Source organism: Bufo bufo, chromosome 2, assembly GCF_905171765.1.
Source record: "Bufo bufo chromosome 2, aBufBuf1.1, whole genome shotgun sequence".
Taxonomy (NCBI): Eukaryota; Metazoa; Chordata; class Amphibia; order Anura; family Bufonidae; genus Bufo; species Bufo bufo.
In genome coordinates, this window is record NC_053390.1 from 41,922,468 (window position 1) to 41,948,836 (window position 26,369).

Genomic DNA, 26,369 nt, shown 5'->3' on the forward strand with positions numbered 1-26,369 from the left:
CTCTACAACAGTGCCAGACACAAATACGGTCTTTACAACAGTGCCAAACACAATTAGTGCCTCTACAACAGTGCCAGACACAAATACGGCCTCTATGACAGTGCCAAACACAATTGATGCCACTGTAAGGGTACTTTCACACTCGCGTTTTTCTTTTCCGGCGCTGAGTTCCGTCCTAGGGGCTCAAATCCGGAAAAGAACTGATCAGTTTTATCCTAATGCATTCTGAATGGAGAGTAATCCATTCAGGATGCATCAGGATGTCTTCAGTTCAGTCTTTTTGACTGATCAGGCTTTTCAGAAAACCGTAGCATGTTGTATTTTTACCTCCGGCCAAAAATCCTGAACACTTTGACTGAACGCCGGATCCAGTCTTTTTCCCATTGATTTGCATTAACGCCGGATCCGGTGCCGTGTGTTCAGTCAAACCGGATCCGTCTTTTGCATGTTAAACCCGAAAAATGTGAAAAAAATGTTAAAGTCCATAAATGGCGGATCCGTTTTTTCCAATGCAATTTTTCATTGTGATCAAAATCCTGATCAGGATTCAAATGTAATCTGTTTTCACGTTTTTCCGGATCCGGCGGGCAGTTCCGGTGTCAGAATTGAACGCCGGATTTAAACAACGCTAGTGTGAAAGTAGCCTTACAGTGCTAGACACAATTAGTACCTCTACAACAGTTCCAGACACAAATACTGCTTCTACAACAGTGCCAGAACCTTTATACTAGTGCTATCTGCAATCAGTAGTTGGTAACACTGCCTTACAATATCGGTGCCCCATAAAACTTCCAGCAACAATTCAGTGCCCATAACTGTGCCAAATGGTTTTCTACAACAGTGCCAGCCCCAGAGCCCCAGGGGCAACTGAGCTGCATCAGCCCACTACAGTTTGAACAGAGCTGTGTGACTTCCAGCACCAGAGGCTGTAGGGAACTGCTGATCGGCAGGAGTGCAGGGTGTAGGACCCCCACCCATCTGATAGTCATGACGTATGCTGAGGATAGCTTATCAATATGTGGAGTACTTGTGTATTAGAGGGACTGTTTCACCTATTTGGGACTGTCCCGCTGAGTTTGCCAGTTTTGCCCATGAGCTTTGCCAGAAAACATGATCCACTGACTCATTAGCAGCCATATGACACTGTGGAAAAGGATTCTGCGGGATATTCCTGAGTCATGCACAATCATGAGACCGTGGAGACGTCCCTGAGCTGTCACACGGGGGCATGTGATCCTGAAATAAGGTAGTTTGTCCTATTAAAAGATGAAACTGGACAACATATATGACCCTTTTTTTGTTAGAGGGGTCCTAAGACCAAAGGAGCGCGGGGGGGGGGGGGGGACAAGCCTAGAAAAGCTGGGTGAAAACTCATATGGGAGCCGCAATGACGGCCATGTTGATTAGGTTATTCTTAGGGGTCCTCTTACACGGGCAGCAAACAATATACAGTTCAGTGGGAGCTCGTTTAAAGGGCCATTCACACCAGTCAATGCAAAGTGTAAAGGGGACAAACGATGTGCTACAGACAAAAAATTTGGGTCATGCCCCTTTACACAGGCCAGTTATCGGGAACGACAATCCTCAGCTGATGTAAAAAGTGCCCTGAATGATAAGTCTGACAACCGTTTGCCTGACAACCCCGATGACAGAGCTGATTTTTCCTGCGGTCCAGTATGAGCACACATAAAACGCCAAATGACACATGCTACATCTGTATATGAAGGTTATAGATAATTAAAAGGCTATTTTTCCATCACTTGGTAGAGATCTGATTACAGGGACCCCCACCGATCATAAAAATGAAAGGGTTGCAGCTGAATTGCAACCCCCACTGACTCAACTCTGCTTCACGCAGGACAATTTTGGCCCCTGACATGCCAGAAGATAGGATTTTTTAGCATAACGGCGCATATTTGCTTTGGATGACGTGGGCCTGTATGAGATAGAGGTGTCTGGAGGTTGCACCACACAGGCCCCATTACTTATTCAGCTCTGCTGTTCCATAGCACACAGACCACGTATTAGGTCTGCTCTTCTGAACACAATCTATTTTTCATGAAGCTTTAGTCGCTTTCACAGCAGTAGGGTCACCGGTATCAGGCGGATAGAGTTACCCAGTCTCTTGGCCTGCAGTCATGGCTTCGCTTGGAGCGTCTGGACTTAGCAGAAAGCGCCAGCGAGCGACACTCAAGAGATATTACTGAAAACCTAATATACAGTCACGTTCAGACTCTCATAATGTAAAAATCTCTAGTAAATAGAAGACAGATTTATTAAAACAGCCGAAAAGTTTAATTGTCTGTTGCTCGTAGCAACCAATCACAGCACTGCTTTCATTTTTGAAGAGCAGAAGCGGAGATGAAATCTGCGCTGTGATTGGTTGCTATGGGCAACAAAAAATAGCTTTAAGAGTTATGAAAAATGTCTTTGCTGACCATAGCAACCAATCACAGCGCAGCTTTCATTTTTCAAGAGCAGAAGATGAGATGAAAGCTGCGCTGTGATTGGTTGGTATGGACTTCAAAGACAGCTTTAAGATTCAGGAAAAATGTCTTTGCTGACTATAGCAACCAATCGCAGCGCAGCTTTCATTTCATATTCTGCTCTTGAAAAATGAAAGCTGTGCTGTGATTGGTTGCCATAGGCAACAAAGACAGCTTTTATGTATCTACCCTATGGAGTCTTTCCTTTCTGTCAGGATGCTTAGCAACCAATATGGCCACCATTACTGTTGTCTCCCAGCTTATCTAGACTGCTGAATGCCACATCTGGTTACTTATCTGGGGTTAGATTCCCCTTGAATAAGCAGGCATTATTATATCCTGACTGAAAAGCCTTTGGCAGCTGTAATAGAGGGTCACCCAGCTTTTCCATACTCCTGAATAATAAATCTGCCCAGGGACACAAGAATACACTTACATTGCTTGATATATTTAACAGGAGGAGGGTTCAGGCTGAGGGAGCTGTAATGGAGGCTATATTCATTACCACCCAGCCTTCCCATTAATAGGAAGGCTGGGTAAGGTTCTGCAAATCGATGAAGTAGCTGGTCACTAGAGGGAAGGGTCTCACAAGAAAGAAATCCAATGATCACCCTATAGTCGGGAGACTTGTCTAAAAAAAGATGAGATCAAGTGGAGCACCCCTTTAAATGAAACACCCCATAAAGTTGGTAATAATTGCATTTAGGATGATGAAGTTGTCACCATGAGCCGCTCCTCCTGAAGGAAATAAGTGACAATGACTGGAACGGGAACAAAGGAAGGAGGCATCGTATCAGGTATCTGCCAACGAGAGGGAGGAAGAGTCCTCTGTGCACACAGAAATATCACATTCCCGGGAGAGCGGCGGATGAGGCAGTGAATGGAACCAACGTACCCTCCTCTGCTATAAGCCGCACCGCAGTGAATCCATGACTGGTAGAGGGCACGTCCAGAAAACACACAGCCCATCCTGGTACAGAAGACCTTGAGTTGTTAAAATTACAGTCAGATCTTTAGCAGAATTTTTTTCCGCTGCAACTGAGAAAGCTGGGTGACAACCAATATGGCTGCCATAACATAACACAAGGGAGGTCCTCCAACTTTCCCAGGCCCCTGAATGCAAAGTAGTTATCAATATATAATATAGGAGAGGAGGAAGTATCGCTGCATAACTAGGAAGTCTGACCCCCATAACTTACACTCGGAAAGCTGGGTGACTACCAATATGGCTGCCATAATAGCTAACCCAAGGGAGGTCCTCCAACTTTCCCAGACCCCTGAATGGCAAAATAGTTATCAATATATAATATAGGAGAGGAGGAAGTATCGCTGCATAACTAGGAAGTCTGACCCCCATAACTTACACTCGGAAAGCTGGGTGACTACCAATATGGCTGCCATAACATAACACAAGGGAGGTCCTCCAACTTTCCCAGACCCCTGAATGGCAAAATAGTTATCAATATATAATATAGGAGAAGAGGAAGTATCGCTGCATAACTAGGAAGTCTGACCCCCATAACTTACACTCGGAAAGCTGGGTGACAGCTAACACAAGGGAGGTCCTCCAACTTTCCCAGACTCCTGAATGCCAATGCTGCATAGACGGGGCAGGTTGACAACAAATATGGCTGCCATTGCAGGTAACATGTGACGGTCCCCCAACTTTTTCATTTAATTATTGGCAAATTGGCATGATTATACAGTATGGCCTTAATAAAGCTTCCATGAGTCTTGCCACCCGAGTCTTTCCCAGACTCCCGAATGGCAAAATACACAGTAATATGGGGAGAATGAACCACTGTATACCCAGATATGGTGAAAACCAATATGGCTACCATGTAGCATCTTTCAGACTCCTAAATGGCAAATTAACATCGTTATGCAATACGGCCTTCTGTACGGCTCCCACCAGGGTTGTCACCCAACTTTCTCGGGGTCCTGAACGGTAAAACTACAAGATTATGCATTAATATCACTGAATGACAAGGCCTACTGACAACCAATATGACTGACGGAACCGATAACACAGGGGGTCCCCCAACTTTTTTAGACTCCGACTCCTGAAAGGCATGTTGTCATCACTATGCCATAAGGCTGCCTTCATTACAGCTCCCATGGGGTTAACACGCTTTCCCTGGCTCCTGAATGGCAAAGTTGCAAAGATATAGAAGAGGAAGTGGAAGAAATATGGCTGCAAACATGTAATGCCCCAGCTTTCCCAGACTCCTGAATGGAAAAGTTGCATAGACAAGCATTAACATAGGACGCCCCACTGAATAGTTAGACATGGCGACAACCAGTATGGCTGCCATTATGGATAACATAGGTGTGTCGCCCCAACTTTCCCAGATTCCTGAACGGCATGGCTACTTGGCGGAGAAGAGGATGTAAGGAGGGAGATATCAGCGTCCGGCGAGGAAACGTCTGCCTTCTATCAATGCTGGGCAGGGAGCTATAGATAAAGGTAAATCTATACGTTATCACCTCCTGGACGAATTCACTTGTATGGGACTTCCGGAAATAGCCGGGCATGCTCGTTCGGCTCTTTTGGAAACTCCTAAAGAAGCCGCGCATGCGCCGTGCACTCGCATTCACAGCCCATTTTAAGTGCCCTGCCCACTGGGGCCAGGAAGACTGGCGCCATTTTCTACATACAAGTGAAGTGATAACTCCAGAGCTCTGCCCCGGAAAAACCTGCAAAAAAAAACCTTTATGGGGTGTGACCATGACATTTTCAGCAGCACTTGCATTTTTGATTTCACGCCCCCAAAAATATTTGTATGGAGCGGTTTCTCATTCAATTCAATGGCGACCTGAGGCTCCGATTCCATTTTTTGCAATGGCTGATGACCAACTACTGTCTAAAACCTCATACAGACCTTACATCTCTTAAAAATCTTACCACAATTTCATCCAGTCTAGAAAACTCACTCCGCACTAAATACATTTGCAGCGTACGTCTCTCCGCTGTCCTGACCGTTTGCTACCATGTATCGGTGCAGGAAAAACCTTTCACACGTGAGTGCAGACTGAACAACTGCCTAAACTGAAACGCTGTAACCCAGTTTTAGGTCTACGTGTGGCTTCCATTCACTGACAGCAAGCAGAAATCAGCAGCGCAAATCTCTCTCCTGCCCTGATTGTTTGCTACAAAGTATCGGTGGAGATAAAGTGTATCAGTGCAAAGTACCAGGTCTGTCCAGGCTCCCCCCCCAGAACGTTCCATTCACTGACCGCAAGCAGAGATCTTGAAAAAAAATAAAGTGATAAAACGAAATACAAAAGGGTGCAGAACAGGAAAGTCCTATTCATTTGAAGAAGGATGATGAAGCGTTAGTCAGGAAAATCCTTTCGTGGCTCCTCGCGCTACACTGGGTCATTGGACAAATTAAGGGCGAGAAGCGGGCGATTCCGGGAAAACCAGTGAGAAGAAGTGAGACCAGGAACGAAGGCGGAGAAGCTCCAGTGAGTCATCAAGCCGTCCCTGTGTACACCAGAGCAAAAAAATAAATAAAAAAATGCTCAAAAGGCAATCGCCTGGTGGACAGATGCAGAGATTGTCTCCATATGTCATGTTTAATCGTACATTTCCTGCATTACATATCACACCAGTTACATGTGCAGTACGCCAGAGCGCTGCGCTGATAGCCTTTGACTCCCGGAGGCCGCCATCATTACTGGGGCAAGTGCGTTTCCTCAGATGTCATCGGAGAAAAATGCTCATATGTCATGTGTTTCCTCAAAATGGAAACCGGCTGGGGATGCGCGAGTACAAACGATATGCACAGGATGACTCGGGGGCCTATACATTCATATACAGCACTGGGATCACCATTAGCAAGTCACGCTTTTGCGGTACCTGCTTCTCCTGCGTGCTGGGAAAGCGTGCGTCATTTGTATCGTTAGGGCCCCATTCACACGACGGAAGCCGCAGGAGGGTCCCTTTGACCCCCATTAAGCTACAATAGGTTGGCATCCGTCAGGAAATTCTCCCAACAAATACCTCAGACGTACAGTGTGAATACACCCTTGGGTACAGTGCCGTTTATTGCGATTTTCCGTATGGATTTCGCTGCGTCTGGGCAGATTTGGACACAGATTTGCCCCAGATCTCACCCACAGGATGAAATCTGCACAAACAATTGACATGCTGCGGATTTAGAAATTGGTACCGCAGGTCGATTTCTGCACGGAAAAATTGTAGATGAGATTTGGAGAAACTGCTGGTGCTGTATTACGTGGCAGAAAATCCGCAAAGAAAAAAAACGTGCCTAAGGCTACATGCACACGACCGTATGTGTTTTGCGTTTCACCCAAAAAAACGGATGCCATCCGTTTTTTTTTTGCGGATCCATTGTAACAATGCCTAAAACGGACAAGAATAGGACATGTTCTATTTTTTTTGCGGGGCTACGGAACGAACTTACTGATGCGGACAGCACACGGTGTGCTGACTGCATTTTTTGCGGACCCACTGAAATGAATGGGTCCGCATCCTATCCGCAAAAAAAAACGGAACAGACACGGAAACAAAATACGTTTGTGTGCATAAGGCCTAGTGCGCATCGTGTGCATATACCCTTAGGCTACATGCACACGGTGCATATTATACACAGATTTTCATTCAGAAGGTCCCCAGTATAATACGGCTCCAGCTAATTAGAGGAGATTTTCAAAATATCATATATACGTCTGGCGAATTTTCCGTGCAGAAATAGATCTGTGGTGCAGCTTCGGAAATCTGTGCATTTTCAGTGCATATGTCATGACATCTGGGGCAAATCCGCGTCAAATTCTGCAACAAAATCCGTAAGTTATTAATGATCTTGTAGAAGGCTTGCACAGTAAAATATCAATTTTTGCAGATGAAACTAAACTGTGTAAAGTAATTAACACGGAAGAGGACAGTATACTGTATATATATATACTACAGAGGACAGTATACTGTATATATATATACTACAGAGGACAGTATACTGTATATATATATACTACAGAGGACAGTATACTGTATATATATATACTACAGAGGGCAGTATACTGTATATATATATACTACAGAGGGCAGTATACTGTATATATATATACTACAGAGGGCAGTATACTGTATATATATATATACTACAGAGGGCAGTATACTGTATATATATATACTACAGAGGGCAGTATACTGTATATATATATATATATACTACAGAGGACAGTATACTGTATATATATATATACTACAGAGGACAGTATACTGTATATATATATACTACAGAGGACAGTATACTGTATATATATATATATACTACAGAGGGCAGTATACTGTATATATATATATATACTACAGAGGGCAGTATACTGTATATATATATACTACAGAGGGCAGTATACTGTATATATATATATATACTACAGAGGGCAGTATACTGTATATATATATATACTACAGAGGGCAGTATACTGTATATATATATATACTACAGAGGACAGTATACTGTATATATATATATATATATATACTACAGAGGACAGTATATATATATATATACACACCACAGAGGGCAGTATACTGTATATATATATACTACAGAGGGCAGTATACTAGATATATATACTACAGAGGGCAGTATACTGTATATATACTACAGAGAGCAGTATACTGTATATACATACTACAGAGGACAGTATACTGTATATATATACTACAGAGGGCAGTATACTGTATATATACTACAGAGGACAGTATACTGTATATATACACTACAGAGAGCAGTATACTGTATATACATACTACAGAGGACAGTATACTGCATATATATACTACAGAGGGCAGTATACTGTATATATATACACTACAGAGGACAGTATACTGTATATATATACTACAGAGGATAGTATACTGTATATATACTACAGAGAGCAGTATACTGTACATACATACTACAGAGGACAGTATACTGTATATACATACTACAGTATACTGTGTATATATATACTATAGAGGACAGTATACTGTACATATATACTACAGAGGACAGTATACTGTATATACATACTACAGTATACTGTACATATATACTACAGAGGACAGTATACTGTATATACATACTACAGTATACTGTATATATATACTACAGAGGACAGTATACTGCTGCAGATGGATCTGGATAGATTGGAGGCTTGGGCAGATAAGTGGCAGATGAGGTTTAACACTGACAAATGTAAAGTTATGCACATGGGAAGGAATAATGCAAATCACCCGTACATACTACATGATAAAACACTCGGTAACACTGACATGGAAAAGGACCTAGGAATTTTAATAAACAGCAAACTAAGCTGCAAAACCAGTGTCAGGCAGCTGCTGCCAAGGCCAGTAAGAAAATGGGTTGCATCAAAAGGGGCATAGATGCCCGTTATAAGAACATAGTCCTGCCACTTTACACATCACTAGTCAGACCACACATGGAGGACTGTGTATAGTTCTGGGCTCCTGTGAACAAGGCAGACATAGCAGAGCTGGAGAGGGTCCAGAGGAGGGCAACTAAAGTAATAACTGGAATGGGGCAACTACAGTACCCTGAAAGATTATCAAAATTAGGGTTATTCACTTTAGAAAAAAGACGACTGAGGGGAGATCTAATAACTATGTATAAATATATCAGGGGTCAGTACTGAGATCTATCCCATCATCTATTTATCCCCAGGACTGTGACGAGGGGACATCCTCTGCGTCTGGAGGAAAGAAGGTTTGTACACAAACATAGAAGAGGATTCTTTACGGTAAGAGCAGTGAGACTATGGAGCTCTCTGCCTGAGGAGGTGGTGATGGTGAGTACAATAAAGGAATTCAAGAGGGGCCTGGATGTATTTCTGGAGTGTAATAATATTACAGGCTATAGCTACTAGAGAGGGGTCGTGATCCAGGGAGATATTCTGATGCCTGATTAGGGGAAAAAATTCCTTCCCAAAAATTGGCTTCTACCTTAGGGCTTGTTCACACGAACGTATGGGTTCCGTTCCGTGCATTGGGGCCGCAATTTTGCGGTCCGCAATGCACGGAGAACGTTCGTGAGGCTTCCGGGACGGATCCAGACATATTCAACTTGAATGGGCCTGCATCCCTCCGTTCCGCAAAAAGATAGGACATGTTCTATCTTTGTGCGGAACGGAAGTATGGAACGGAACCCCACAGAAGCACTCCGTAGTGCTTCCGTGGGTTTCCGTTCCGTGCTTCTGTTCCGCACCGCTCAGAATCTCCGGATTTGCGGACCCATTCATACGGAATGCACACAGAACGGTGTCCGTTTATTGCGGATCCGCATATGCGGTCTGCAATACGGCAACGAAACCCATACGTTCATGTGAACAAGCCCTTACAGTTTTTTTTTTACCTTCCTCTGGATCAACTTGCAGGATAACAGGCCGAACTGGAAGGGCGGAGGGCTTTTTTCAGCCTTATAAACTATGTTACTACGTAACACATGCCAATTTTGATGCGGATTTGATGTGGAAACGCATCTAAATCTGCACGGAAAAATCCACATGAAATACACTGCTGTGTGAATTTACCTTTAGGGAGCATTCACACGACCGCACACAATGTGCTGTCTGGAACGGATGTAGACTCATTCATACAGTCGAAATACGGTCTTCATTTTTTCACCATCCGTGGACTGGTGTCGCAGCAAAGTTGCGCAGTAAAAGAGTGTGCGTCTCAATGCTTTTCTATGGAAGCTCTAGTCAAGTAATTATACTGTTGCACTAAGCGGAATAATTTGAAATGTTTTTGAAGTTTTTGACTCCTGGAAAATCAAAATCCATTGGTGTGTCGATTTGAGGATTCATTAGATCAGCCCATTAATCTCAAAAGGTGGCAACAGTCGACAATCTGACACTACCTTCAACAGGCACAGAAGTTCTCCAAATTGTCCCGTTCAGACTTCACCCTTCAGTACGGTCAGTTTAGCACCAGATTCTCCCCTAGAACTAATTCTAGTCACTGGAATTCCAGTTTGGAGCAAAATTATTTTATTTTGGGAACTGCATTAAAAGCAATTTTCTGGGTAATTTTTAAAGAATTTGCTGCTACCCAGGAATGGATAGAACTAAAGCTAGCCATAAAAATTAGATAACGGTCAGACTTTGCCAGATTCAGCAGGACTGACCATCTGTTGTGAAGACCAACCATCTCCCGGCTAGACTAACCATCTCTTAGTCAGACTGACCATCTCTCGGCCGAAATAACCATCTCTCGGCAGAACTGATCATCTCTCGGCTGGACAGGCCATCTCTTGGCAGAATTGACCATCTCCTGACTGACCATTTCTTGGCCAGACTGACCATTTCTTGGCCAGACTGACCATCTCTCCGCAGAACTGATCATCTCTCGGCTGGACTGACCATCTCTCTGCAGAACTGATCATCTCTCTGCTGGACTGACCATCTTTCATCCCTCCCAACTCCCCCCATGTCAGTGGAGATAAAGATTGGATTTCAACTGCCCTATCCTCTTGTTCTCAAGAAGCGAAGCAGCTGGCAGGGGCTTTCTCCATCCGTTTCCATTCAGGAGACATCCATGCTTGGCCGAGTCAAGAAGACATGTGTATTGTGGGGAGATACAGACGCTAATTTGGCAGAAAGCTATGGCCACACGATCACTGGCCTGTATGGCAGCAAAATGGAGTACGGCATCTATGGGCTCTGTGAGGTACGGTATTTATCAATTCTTTTCAAAAGTTTTGCACCTACCACACTGGTCTAGTGAAAAGTTTGTTGGCAAGGAAAGCCATAAAATATGCACAGTTATAAAATACGTGCAACTGGCCGACATGCGCTGAAGCAGCAGATGGCGTAAAATAGCATCTCTAAGAAGAATGACCTCTCATGCCATCTGCGCCATTCTGATACATTGGGCAGGATCTGCGCTATTTCGATCACCGCCTCCGATGACAGCATTGAGACATTGCTGGCGGAGAAGAGTCATGCTCAGCAGCAGATTATTTCCCAACGTTGTATACTTTAGAGCCGGCTATAAACTACGGAAGTTTATATAGAGGAGCCGCCCCTCTATAAGCCAGGTTATCTCTAATGGCTTTCAAACAAGAGTCTGGCCAAATTATCTAATTAACCTCTAATTCGGGGATTTTACTGGCGTCCCTGGCATTGTCTTGTTCAGACGAATATTAAGCTAAATCTCCTGCAGGGCGTTGTCGCCTCCGAAAAATAACCTCAAGGTTTTCATGGACTAAACCCGACGTCTGAAGAAGTTTATTTAGAGGGGGGTTTTCCACTTCAAGTCCGATGGGAGCGGGTCCCACCTCTCGGGTCCTGTGAAACCCATTCAGCCAGAGTGGTGACCCTCACCCATACTACTTTTATGTCTAAAGACGGAAATCCCTTTAAATTCGCCAGTTTCAGAAAAGCATAACTGCTTTCTATCAAAAACAGCACCAGGTATAGTCACGGTCCGCAGTCCCCTCCGTTCCAGCGCCAACATGGCTGCAGTGAGTTGGAGGAAAGGAGCGGCTACATTGGGGTGGGTTTGGAGCGGTGAGGTTTTTTTTTTATTCTAATACCTTTCTTGCCTTTAATAAAAAAATAAAATAAAAACTCTCTGTGCTAATATGCTGTTAGGTCACCACAGACGGCTCTTCCAACCACGCTTCCAAAATCCTGGAGAGCCTGCACACAAACGTATTTTCTTTCCATGTCCGTTCCGTTTTTTTTTTTGCGAACCAAATGTGGAACCATACGGAAAAAAAAACAGAGGTTACTCTGTGTGCATTCCGTTTCCGTATGTCTGTTCTGCAGAAATATAGAACATGTCCTGTTATTGTCAGCATTATGGACAAGGATAGGACTGTTCTATTAGGGGCCAGCTGTTCCGTTCAGCAAAATACGAAATGCACACGGACGTTATCCGTATTTTTTGCAAAATACATACGGTCGTGTGCATGAGCCCTAAGGCTGATAAAAAAAAAATACTAGTGCCTGTGTATGTAATGGCATTTTTTGTACCACTGTATTTTCCCCAGACTGCTCTGCATTACGAGGGGGAGCTACATACGTTTCTATAAAAAACACAAGGCATGCAAAAAACACACTAAAAAACACCAGGTGCTAAAACACACTACAAGAGCAAAGCGGTACCAAAAATACTGCACAAGTCAGGTAACTTTTTTCAGCAGACTTGTGCGGCAGTGCTTTTAAATTGGACTGATATTTTGCGCGTATGGCCCAATGATGAGCTGTCATTTCAGAAAAGACACAGGCAATTACCATGTGCGTCCTTGATTGTCCTTGATTTTTGGAGGATCCACGGACATGAAAAGTGAAAAAAAAAGTCAAGTTTGCATTGAAAATGATAGGAAAAACGGACACGGATCACGGACACGGATCACGGACGCGGATGACTATCTTGTGTGCATCCGTGATTTTTCACGGACCCATTGACTTGAATGGGTCCGTGAACCGTTGTCCGTGAAAAAAATAGGACATGTCCTTTTTTTTTTTTTTTTTTAGGCGGAATGGACATACTGAAACGGAATGCACACAGGAGTACCTTCCGTTTATTTTTTTGCAGGCGCATTGAAATGAATGGTTCCGTATACGGTCCGCAAAAAAACCGGAATGGACACGGAAAGAAAATGCGTTCGTGTGCATGAGCCCTAAATCTGAGAGTTCAGATTTGGGTAGGTTCACACTTGCATTTATTGGATCTGGAAGGCTGCCTAGACGGATACTGAAGTTTACAGCATGTTTAAGTCCCCTAGGGGGACTTAAAGTAAAAAAAAAAAAGGTTTACAGAATATAGTAAAAAATAAATACAAAAAATAACATTTCGAATCAATCCCCCTGTATTTATCCCATAAGGCACACTGTAAAAGGAAAAAAAATAATCCGAATGGTCGATTCCGCGTTTTTACGTCGCTTCAACTCCTAAAAAAATATTTCATAAAAAGTGATCAAAAAGTCATACACATTCCAAAATGGTATCAATAAAAAAATTACAGATGGCCTTGCAAAAAATAATGGAATTATGGATTTATGGCTATGCAAAGAATTTTTTTTTCCCCAAATTTGTATTTATTAATTATTAAAACACAAGAAACACTAGATAAATGTGGTATCACTGTAATCGTACTGACCCGGAGATTGACGGTAACAGGTAAGTTTTACTACACAGGGGAATGCTGTAAAAAAAAAACAACACATAAAACAGTGTGTTTTTTTTCCCAATTCCACCAATTTTTTTCTAGCTTCTCACTACATCATATGCAATATTAAATGGTGATATTAGAACGTGCAACTTGTCCTGCAGAAAAAACAAGCCCCATAAGGCTATGTGAATGGAAAAATAAAAACATTATGGCTCTGGAAAGGTAGGGAGTAAAAAATGAAAATGCGAAAACAGAAAATTGCAGGGTTAAAATTAGGGTAAGGCCTCATGCACACGACTGTTGTTGTGTTCCGTGTCCGTTGTTCCGTTTTCCGTGATTTTCTGCGGACCCATTGACTTTCAATGGGTCCGTTGAAAACTCGGATAATGCACCGTTTGTCATTCCGCGTCCGTGATCCGTGTTTCCAGTCCGTCAAAAAAATATGACCTGTCCTATTTTTTTCACGGACAACGGTTCGCGGACCCATTCAAGTCAATGGGTCCGTGAAAAAACACAGAGGCACACAAGATTGTCGTCCGCGTCTGTTTTTTTCCTATCATTTGCAAGGCAAACTTGACTTAGATTTTTTTTCCACTTTCCTTCATGTCTGGTGATCCTCCAAAAATCAAGGAAGACACACGGAAACAAAAACGGAAACGGATCAGGGAACGGAACCCCGTTTTGCGGACCGTGAAAAAATACTGTCGTGTGCATGAGGCCTAAGGATTAGGGAAGGGGTTAGGTACTGCTAAAATCTGCCATGAATGTGCACTGTAAAAAGCATCGCCCCCACTGCCTTCCACATTTCGTATCCAGTTGGAGAGCGGTTGATAATCGCCGGCTGGCCAGATGGCATTATAAAGCCTGGTTATAATAGCTCAGCAGGAGGTCGGGATAATCCAAATTTATTTTAATGAGGTCACAATGAATATCCACATGTTCCATTCCACATCTCTCGCCCCACGGCTGATGTCACTTTACTAATAATCACTTGGAGCGCCTCTGAACGAATGATTAACTGGAGGCGGAATTATGCCGATAGCAGCACAATTAAAGGGGTTTTCAGGTTTTATGGCCTCAGATGTGACATGTGGCATGTGGCCTCATGCACACGACCGTGCCGTTTTTTGCGGTCCGCAAAGCGCAGATCCGCAAAAAACGGAAGCCGTCCGTGTTGCCTTCCGCAATTTGCGGAATGGAACGGGCGCCGGCAATATAAATGCCTATTCTTGTCCGCAAAGCGCGGACAAGAATAGGACATGTTATATTTTTTTAGCGGGGCCGCGGAACGAAGCCACGGATGCGGACAGCACACGGAGTGCTGTCCACATCTTTTGCGGCCCTATTGAAGTGAATGGGTCCGCATCCGAGCCGCCAAAACGACGGCTCGGATGCAGACCCAAACAATGGTCGTGTGCATGAGGCCTAAGGCGCCCCTGCGCACGACCATATGGTTTTGTGGTCCGTTTTTAAACCGTTTTTCAGTTTTTTTGTTTCAGTAGTGTTTCCGTTTTCGTTCCGCTTCCGTTCTGCCGTTCTGTTTTTCCGCAAACAGAAGCATACAAAAAAATGGGGCTGGGCATAAGATTTTCAATAGATGGTTTCACAAAAATGGAACGGATACGGAAGACATAGGGAAGCATTCCGTATGCATTCTGTATTTTTTGCGGAACCATTGACTTGGGCCTCCTGCACAGGACCATATTTTTTTACGTTTCCGTTCCGTTTTTTTGCGTACCGTTTGCGGTCCATATGCGGAACAATTTACTTCAATGGGTCCGCAAAAACAACGGAAGGTACTCCGTATGCATTCCGTTTCCGTATTTCCGTTCCGTTCAAAGATAAAACATGTCCTATTATTGCCCACAAATCACGTTCCGTGGCTCCATTCAAGTCAATGGTTCTGCAAAAAAAACGGAATGCATACGAAATGCATCCGTATGTCTTCCGTATCCGTTCCGTTTTTGCGTAACCATCTATTGAAAATGTTATGCCCAGCCCAATTTTTTTATGTACTTACTGTTTAAACACTATTGTATGCTTCAATTTCCGATCCGCAAAAAATGGATCACAAATGGAAACCAAACGGAAAAACGGAACGGCAAAATGAAACGGCGAAAGGAATGGAAACACTACTGAAAGAAAAAAAATGGAACTGTTTAAAACGGACCACAAAACCATACAGTCATGTGCAGGAGGCCTTGAATGGAGCCACGGATCGTGATTTGCGGACAAGAATAGGACGTTCCATTTTTTTGCGGGGCCGCGGCACGGAGCAACGATGCCGACAGCACGCGGTGTGCTCTCCGCCTCTTAGAAATGAATGGGTCCGCACCCGTTCCGCAAAATTGTATGAATGTAGCCTAAGCCAAGCAATAGTGCAGGGGTAGGCCAACCTCCGGCACTCCAGCTGTTGTGAAACTACAACTCCCAGCATGCATACTTCCTCTGCTCTTCTCAGAACGTGAGAGAAATGAATAGAGCATGCTGGGAATTGTAGTTTCACAACAGCTGGAGTGCCGAAGGTTGCTGACGCCTGCAATAGTGGGTACAGGGCCTCATTTATCAAAACTGTGTAACAGGAAAACTGTCTTAGTTGCCCCTAGCAACCAATCAGAACTGCCCTTTCTTTTCTTAAAATGTTCTGAAAAATGATAGGTGGAATCTGGTTGCTAGGGGAAACTCATGCATTTTTCCCTTTACACCAGTTTTGCTAAATCTGGTCCCATCGTTATCTCTACAGAATTGTTTTCCTTCCAGGAGAGACTACAGCCTCCGCCTGCAAGCCCTGGATGATGGGTGTGTTATTCCAGGATGATGGGTGTGTTACTGCACAGCTATGAAGGGCAGTGATTGTAATTTTACACAGATGTGCTGGTGACAGGAAAAGACAAAGGGAGGGACATGGCCCCAGCTTTATGGTCCCGTCCTGAAGCCTCTCCATGAGAATAAACAGAGTCATAAAACCTGAGCAGTGACGCAGGGACGGGCGGCCATAGGTCCTCAGTGTTGTCACAAGCCAACAAGATGGCCTTCTAGTGCTCACGAGAGGCCCGAATAAAGTGTCATATCATCTACTGATATATCATACCAGTCATATCATCTACTGATATATCATACCGGTCATATCATCTACTGATATATCATACCGGTCATATCATCTACTGATAAATCATACCAGTCATATCATCTACTGATATATCATGACGGTCATATCATAGATATCCCCATACCATGCAATCACATCATATAAAGTGCATTAAAGGGTTTCTGTCATCAGAAAAATGGGTATTAACCTGGCTGACCTTAGCGATGTGCTAATGTCAGCTGAACATGACTATATTACTCCCATGTCACTATGTGCCGCCGTTATTTAGAAAAACGAACTTTTATAATATGCAAATGAGCCTCTAAGAGCGGGAGGGGGGAGTGCATTGCACCTGCCCCGGCCTAGAGGCTCCGTTCGCCCACCTCTTTCCACGCCCTTCTACATTTGATTGACGGGGCCAGGCTAGCGTTGGTCTCCTGTCTGCCGGGGAAATCTCGTGCCTGCGCCGCCCCGTTCAGTATTCAGCGCAGGCGCAGTGAGGAAGCCGGCTGTTGGCGAACTTCCTTCCCTCACTGCGCCTGCGCCGAATACTGAACGGGATGGTGAAGGCGTGAGATTTCCCCGGCAGACAGGAGACCGACGCTAGCCTGGCGCTGTCAATCAAGTGTAGAAGGGCGTGGAAAGAGGTAAGCGAACAGAGCCTCTAGGAGCAGGTGCAACGCCCCCGCCCCCTGCTCCTAGAGGCTCATTTGCATATTATAAAAGTTCGTTTTTCTAAATAACAGCGGCACATAGTGACATGGAACTAATATAGTCATGTTCAGCTGACATTAGCACATCGCTAAGGTCAGCCAGGTTAATACCCATTTTTCTGATGACAGAAACCCATTAAAGGGGTTATCCCATCTTAGACAATGGGGGCATATCGCTAGGATATGCCCCCATTGTCTCATAGGTGCGGGTCCCACCTCTGGGACCCGCACCTACAAGGAGAACGGAGCGGAGAAAGTTGAGGAGGGCGCACCGCGCATGCGCAGCCGCCCTCCGTTCATTTCTATGGAGCCGCTGAAATTAGCCGAGCGATGGCTCGGCTATTTCAGTCGGCCCCATAGAAATGAATGGGAGCCGTGGCCGCGCATGCGCGGTGCGCTCCCATTCACTTCAATGGGAGAGGCGGGGAGCTGCGCCTGGTGGTGGACGGACCCCGGGGTCCTCCAGCCACAACTCTCCCCGGCTCCGTTCTCCTTGTAGGTTGCGGGTCCCATAGGTGGGACCCGCACCTTATTGTCTAAGATGGGATAACCCCTTTAAGAAAGTCTTCAGACCCTTTCACTTTCTTCACATTTTGTTATGCTGCTCCTTGTACTAAAATAAAAGTTCCCTGACATAACCGAGAGTCAGACTACAAAGTGAAGTGCAGCATACAGAGTTATACAGCCAGCCTGTCAGTACAGCAGATTCAGAGGGAAACAGATATGGCAGAGTGGAGTTTTCCTGCCAGTTTCATTCTAAAGTATGCTGGAACCAAGACAAAGCCTGTAAACCGTTTTGGAGAACGTTTATGCAAAGTAAAGCCGCCATTGAACTTCATCTCAAGGTCTGGACTGAAGTTATTCTTTTATCCCTCAATTATTCCTCCTATTTATTGCTTCGGAGCCAAAGCCTGGGGTCCAGCTGTATCCAGGTAGGAGCACCGTGACACACATAAAGAGACATTTTAGGCTGCACTATTCCACTCGGCATTCCTACACCTGGGTTGCGTTATAGAGGGCCCTCGGGGGAGGCGCCTGCTGCAAAAGCACCTAAAGGAGTCTCAGACTGTGAGAAACAAGATTCTCTGGTCTGATAAAACCAAGATTGAACTTTTTGGCCTCAGTTCTAAGTGTCATGTCTGGAGGAAACCAGGCACTGCCCATCACCTGCCCAATACCATCCCTACAGAGAAGCACGGTGGTGGCAACGTCATGCTGGGGGGACAGGGAGACTGGTCAGGGTGGAGGGAAAGCTGGATGGAGCCAAATACAGAGATATTCTTAATGAAAACCTGATCCAGAGCTCTGGACCACAGGTTCACCTTCCAACAAGACAATGACCCTAAGCACACAGCCAGGACAACACAGGAGCGGCTTAGAGACAAAACTGGGAATGTCCTTGAGTGGCCCAGCCAGAGCCCTGACCTGAACCTAATGGAACATCTCTGGAGAGACCTGAAAATGGCTGTCCACCGACATCCCCATCCAACCTGACAGAGCTGGAGAGGATCTGCAGAGAAGAATGGTGGAAAATCCCCAAAACCAGGTGTGTAAAAAACCTCGAGGCATCATCCTCAAGAAGACTGGAGGCGGCAATCACTGCCAAGGGGGCTTCAACTAAGTCCTGAGTAAAGGGTCTGAAGACTTATGTCCTGAGAAAAGGGGCTGAATACTTATGTCCTGAGTAAAGGCTGTGAATACTTATGTCCTGAGTAAGGCTGCGTTCACACGGGCGAGATTTCCGCGCGGCTGCAATGCGGTAGGTGAAGGTATTGCACCCGCACTGAATCCTGACCCATTCATTTTAATGGGGCTGTTCAGATGAGCGGTGATTTTCACGCATCACTTGTGCGTTGCGTGAAAATCGCAGCATGCTCTATATTCTGCGTTTTTCACGTAACGCAGGCCCCATAGAAGTGAATGGGGTTACGTGAAAATCGCAAGCATCCGCAAGCAAGTGCGGATGCGGTGAGATTTTCACGCATGGTTGCTAGGATGAAAGTCTATTCACTGTGTTATTTTCCCTTATAACATGATTAAGGGAAAATAATAGCATTCTGAATACAGAATGCTTAGTAAAATAGCGCTGGAGGGGTTAAAAAATAAATAAAAAAATTAACTCACCTTCTCCTCTTGATCGCGTAGTTCCCGGTCTCTTCTGATGAGCTGTCGGCTAAAGGACCATTGGTGACGTCAGATCACATGCTCCAATCACATGGTCCATCACCGTGGTGATGGACCATGTGATTGGAGCATGTGATCTGACGTCACCACAGGTCCTAGACGGTAGTTCATCATTAAAGAAGTAAAGAAGAGACCGGGAACTTCGCGAACAAGAGGAGAAGGTGAGTTAATTTTTTAATTTTTTTTTAACCCTCAATTGATCAGAATGTTTTCAGAATGCTATTATTTTCCCTTATAACCATGTTATAAGGGAAAATAATACAATCTACACTACAACTAACCCAAACCTGAACTTCTGTGAAGAAGTTCGGGTCTGGGTACCACAGTCGGTTTTTTATCACGCGCGTGCAAAACACATTGCACCCGCGCGATAAAAACTGAACATCGGAACGCAATCGCAGTCAAAACTGACTACAATTGCATACCTAATCGCGCGGGTTTGCCGCAATACACCGGGACGCATCCGTACCTAATCCGGACACGCTCGTGTGAACCCAGCCTAAAGGGGCTGAATACTTATGTCCTGAGTAAAGGGTGTGAATACTTATGTCAGTGCAGGATTGTAGTTTTTCCTTTTCAATAAATTAGTAAAGATTTCGGACATTCTGTTCTCACTTTCTCATTATGGAGGACGGAGTGCAGAATGAGGGGCACAAGGAGCAACGTAACAAAATGTGAGAAAAGTGAAAGGGTCTGAAGACTTTCTGAATGCATTATATGTCATATCACCTGATTATATATCATTCATGTCATAACTTGTCTTGTGATCACATCATACATGTCATACTAACAGATCACTCATGTCATATCATCTGATCACATTGTATGATTGAATTATATGTTATACATCTCATATAATCTAATCATATCTAATACACACATGTAATCACATCAGTAGTCATATATCATGTGGTTATTTATTTTACGCACTTATATAGCGCTACTATATTCCGCAGCGCTTTACAGACATTAGCATCACACTGTCCCCAATGGGGCTCACAATCTAAGTTCCCTATCAGGATGAAGTGTGGGAGGAATCGGGGGAAACCCACGCAAACCAGGGGAGAACATACAAACTCCATGCAGATGTTATCCTTGGTTGGATTCGAATCTAGGACCCCAGCGCTGAGCCACATATACCATACATATCATCCATGATCGTATATCATGTGATCAACTCATACAATTGAATCTTACCACATGATCACATCATATATGTCATACCACATATTCCATCATCTAATTACGTAATATATTTCATACAATCTAATCATAGATAGTACATGTCATAGTATCTGATCATAGTATCAATTCCTATCATGTCCCTGGATTACATCGTATCACTTAATCATAAGCTATATATATCCTATTATCATATCACTGATGCATACCATGTGATCATATCATCTAATTACATCATCTGAACATGTCATATAGATCATATATCCTCTAATCGTACATGTCATAGTATCTGATCCTATATCATACATAGCTTTTCCAATCATATATCATATCATCCGACCGCACCATATACAGTACAGACCAAAAGTTTGGACACACCTTCTCATTTAAAGAGTTTTCTTTATTTTCATGACTAGGAAGGCATCAAAACTATGAATTAACACATGTGGAATTATATACATAACAAACAAGTGTGAAACAACTGAAAATATGTCATATTCTAGGTTCTTCAAAGTAGCCACCTTTTGCTTTGATTACTGCTTTGCACACTCTTGGCATTCTCTTGATGAGCTTCAAGAGGTAGTCCCCTGAAATGGTCTTCCAACAGTCTTGAAGGAGTTCCCAGAGATGCTTAGCACTTGTTGGCCCTTTTGCTTTCACTCTGCGGTCCAGCTCACCCCAAACCATCTCGATTGGGTTCAGGTCCGGTGAATGTGGAGGCCAGGTCATCTGGCGCAGCACCCCATCACTCTCCTTCATGGTCAAATAGCCCTTAATTTCAAAGTTTTCCCAATTTTTCGGCTGACTGACTGACCTTCATTTCTTAAAGTAATGATGGCCACTCGTTTTTCTTTACTTAGCTGCTTTTTTCTTGCCATAATACAAATTCTAACAGTCTATTCAGTAGGACTATCAGCTGTGTATCCACCTGACTTCTCCTCAACGCCACTGATGGTCCCAACCCCATTTATAAGGCAAGAAATCCCACTTATTAAACCTGACAGGGCACACCTGTGAAGTGAAAACCATTTCAGGGGACTACCTCTTGAAGCTCGTCAAGAGAATGCCAAGAGTGTGCAAAGCAGTAATTAAAGCAAAAGGTGGCTACTTTGAAGAACCTAGAATATGACATTTTCAGTTGTTTCACACTTGTTTGTTATGTATATAATTCCACATGTGTTAATTCATAGTTTTGATGCCTTCAGTGTGAATCTACAATTTTCATAGTCATGAAAATAAAGAAAACTCTTTGAATGAGAATGTGTGTCCAAACTTTTGGTCTGTACTGTAGGTCATATCATCTATTACGTATCATATAGATCATATCATCTATCACGTATCATACAGGTCATATCATCTATCCCATATCATATATCATCTATCACGTATCGTACCATCTAATGATACGTGATATTTTTTTAAACCATTCTAATATATACATCAGATCATGCTGTCACTTCCACTATGTTGGGCCCCATGCACACGGCTGTAATTTGGGTCCGTGCCTGATCCGCATTTTTTGAGGATCGCACACAGACCCATTTATATCTATTGGGCCGCAAAAAAAGCAGACAGAGATCTCATCCGTGCGGCCGTTCCGCAATGTCTAGAACATGTACTGTGCGGACAAGAGCAGCCATTTCTATAATAGGGGCCGAGGAAAGTGTGGGGTGCACACGGCCGGCATCCGTATTTTGCAGATCCGTGGTGTGCACGAGGCCTTTTAGAGGGAGAGTTGCTTCAGTCTGTGGACTGAGCTCTTCTCTGATGGTGCAGATGATTCTGTAAGGGGAGCGATCCCAGCCCCAAATTCCTGCACACCTTTTTAGCATTTTGACTGTTTTAGTGACCCCCAAATAAAAAACCTCCATACACATCCAAGGGAAACAACCCAAAAAGTCCCGCCCTGGGGTTCGAGGGGCCACCTCAATTGCAGATCCTGTTTCTACATATTATGGAGGCTTAGTGGAAATCTCTAAGTGCGAAACCAACGCCTGACACCTCAGCCTGACAAAACCAACACAGAGGAGACGGCAATGCACTGACCGGCACAGCGACACGTCATGGGGTTGTACAGTTTGCTACAAAGAGAATGTGGAGGACTTATACATCCAAGCATTCCAATGGGCACCATGTAATACTTTCCTTCTCCTCTGGGGGTGCTGCAGGGAAATTCAACCCTTGCTATTAGCTCCTCCAACAGATCACAGCTGATCACTGAGGTTCCCAATAGCCTAGGACAGTGATGGCTAACCTCCAGCACGCCAGCTGTGGTGAAACTACGACTCCCAGCATGCTCCATTCATTTCTAAGGAGTTCTGAGAACAGCCAAGTAAGCGTACATCTTGGGACTTGTAGTTTTACCACAGCTGGAGTGCCGGAGGTTAGCCATCGCAGGCCTAGGATTAGCCCGTGCGGGGGAAGGGCTAAAAAGCTTGTAAAATGTGGTCAATCCCATTAAATACGCGCTCCTTTCATCTCTATGAGTAGTGGTCACACACGTGTGGGGCTGAAACGATTCATCGATGTAATCGAGGCCCAAAAATCCACGTGACCACGGAGCGTGAGTGAAGTGAAGCCTCTCACTCTCCGCCCCGTGGCCTCCCGACTCGGCACCGCGCTGGCTGACGCTGTGTGTGACGTCAGGTCCCTCCCAGTGCATGCTGGGAAGAAGACGCGGTCCGTCTCCTGCGGACTTTATGTCAGCGCACTGCCAGGAAAGGTAAGTATAAAGTTAGCGGGGGGAAGGATTGAAGGGGGCACCTGTGATTTGAAGGGGCTGATGGCGCTGGGGGACATGGGTGGCAATAGCATGGAGGGGCTGATGGCACTGGGGGAGTGGGGGATGGGACATGGATGGCATAGAAGGGCTAATGGCGCTGTGGGACATGGCATGGAGGGGCTGATCTGATGGCATTGGGGATGTGGGGGACATGGTGGGTGGCATGGAGGCACTGGGGGACATGGTGGATGGCATGGAGGCACTGGGGAAGGGGGACATGGCAATGGATGGGATGGAGGCACTGGGGGAGGGGGACATGGCAATGGATGGCATGGAGGCACTGGGGGAGGGGGACATGGCAATGGATGGCATGGAGGCACTGGAGAAGAGGGACACAATGGATGGCATGGAGGGGCAGATGGCACTCAGGGAGTGGGGGACATGGCATGGAGGGGCTGATCTGATGGCACTGGGGGAGTGGGGGACATGGTGGATGACATGGAGGCACTGGGGAAGGGGGACATGGCAATGGATGGCATGGAGGCACTGGGAGAGTGGGGGACATGGCAATGGACGGCATGGAGGCACTGAGGGAGGGGGACACAATGGATGGCATCGAGGGGCAGATGGCACTGGTGGAGTGGGGGACATGGCATGGAGGGGCTGATCTGATGGCACTGGGGGCGTGGGGGGCATGGCAATTTGGCTGGCAATGGATGGCACCCTGGAGTACACCGTATTGGGTATAGCCGGGTACAACCAGCTATATGCTCTCATTGACTATAATGTGGTCCAAGGCCATCTGGCCATGTTCCGGCATACATGCCGGGTATCGTCCAAAGCGTTTTTTTTTTTTTTTTTTGTCCGGCCAAAATGCTGTCCCAAGGCCGGACCCCATTAGTCATTCGCTGCAGCCGCCGGCAGTATCAGCTATACCCGATATGGTAGATTCTGGCCGTTCTTCTGACAGAATGTATATTGCAGCTGTGAACTCAGCCTTATGTGTGTGTCATTATGTGCTATACCACTGTAAGAAATAAAAATATAGTTTTTATAAAGCAATACGTTATTTTAGAAAGGGTTTTCTTATTAGAGTACTCGAGTAATCGGTAGAATACTCGACTGCTAAAATAATCGTTTGCTGCAGCCCTACACACGTGGACTACTACTCCATTCACACAGGGGACTCAGGGATCCCCATTCTCCTCCTCGGCGTTCGGACCCCCAGCCATCCTGTGGATAGCTGATCGTTTTTATTCGTGGGCCAACCCCTTTAAGGATCCCATCAGAGTCAATCGTCCGTAATCCCCTCTCCAGTGACTACTTACGCGCTGCAATAACATGGAATATATTACACGGCGGTACTTAAAAGTTACGACGCGGCTCTAATAACATTACACAAAGCTCTCATCACAGACAATCCCTCACAGCATCCGGCACAGTCCAAAAATCCAGCGGCGCCGGCATACAACAGGTTAAACTTAAAGCCCCGGAGTGTAGTCGCTTAAAGGAATTTTCCAGTCTTTATGTAAATAGAGCTGAAACATTTGTATCATAAAAAAAAAAGTTCTGCAACTTTTAAATAGACTTTGTAGTTTCAAGATCTCTGCTTGCTGCCAATGAAATGAGAACAAACCTAAATTGTCTCAGCCGAGAGTCTGCGACGGTGGCGCGTCCAGTCTAGACAATCCTCTTGGACGCTGGACTGATACATTGTAGCAAACTATCAGGGCAGGAGAGGGATATGTGCCTACCCTGGATACAGCAGTGTGCGCTCTCCACAGTCTCCTATGAGAAGATTAGAGAATTGCTTATCATGCAATTCCTTAAAAGTGGCAAAAAATACTACTGGATAGGTGCTATGGGGGGTTTCGCTAGATTGCTAGAATAAGGGTCCCTGGTCGCCCCCCCACCCCAACGACAGCAACAACAATGGGGCGAATGGGGGTGGCATTTGGTGGACCCCACACTCATTTAATGCTCATCACCCATTCCGCTGTATACCCCTTTAGATGCCATTCATACTGCGACAATGCCTGCAGAACATTGCGTCGCCATTTGCAAGACAAGATGTTCTGCAGCTTCTAGGTTCCCGATATGACACCTTCTGATACATATGTTTGCCTACTGACAGCCCAGGGTATGAGCTGGCATGGTGCCCCTGTGCCATATGGTGCCCCCCAATCCTGCTGGAGTGTCCCATGCAGACCCCAGCCACTTTTCACCAGTGCAGCCCCCCCAGGGCACCCTCTCAGGAGGTCTCTTACCCCAGGCAGCTCTCTCCTCCAGGCTTCCCTTGTGTTCCACAGGCTGCTGGCAGAGCTGGGACCCCTGGCACATGACAGGAGGGCAGGGGAGCTGGTGATGCCTCCTGGCAGAGCTGCTGGCTGCCTCCCCGGGCCCTGATCACGGTGCCTGCTGCCTCTGCTCCCGCTGATCTCCTCTGCTTGCCGGCAGCATTACTCTCCACTTCTGATCTTTGTACTTTTTTTTTTCTTCTCCTCTTTTGTTTGCAGTTTTGAACCTGGAGTGGGGGCTGGAGGCTCTGTGCTGCCACCTGGTGTCCGCTGCTCGCCACTGCAGCGCAGCTACTGTCACCGGCCAGAGAGGAGGTGGTGCCAGTCTGTGAGGGGGGAGGCTGGACTCTGCCATGTGCACAGGAGCCATGGTGGAGGTGACATGACACCACATCTACACCCAGGGTGTGTCCTCTGTGCTCCTGCTGCTTACACCAGGAATTCTTAGGAATCTGCATCTGGGAAAGCTGGGTGACAACCAATATGGCAACCCACAGAGATTGTCAGCAGACATGCTAGCTTTGAAAAGAAACTTCAGGGAGAT

The 26,369-nt window shown here is 45.3% G+C and overlaps 1 protein-coding gene across 1 annotated transcript in view; it reads right to left on the reverse strand.

Annotated features, from left to right (window-relative positions):
* RAI14 (retinoic acid induced 14) overlaps positions 1-26,011 on the reverse strand; it is a 155,146-nt gene extending 129,135 nt beyond the window's left edge. The window contains exon 1 of the mRNA XM_040420997.1: positions 25,796-26,011. The gene's annotated coding sequence lies outside the window, so the exon portion shown is untranslated. The remainder of the gene's footprint in view (positions 1-25,795) is intronic.
* Between the last annotated feature and the right edge of the window lie 358 nt (positions 26,012-26,369).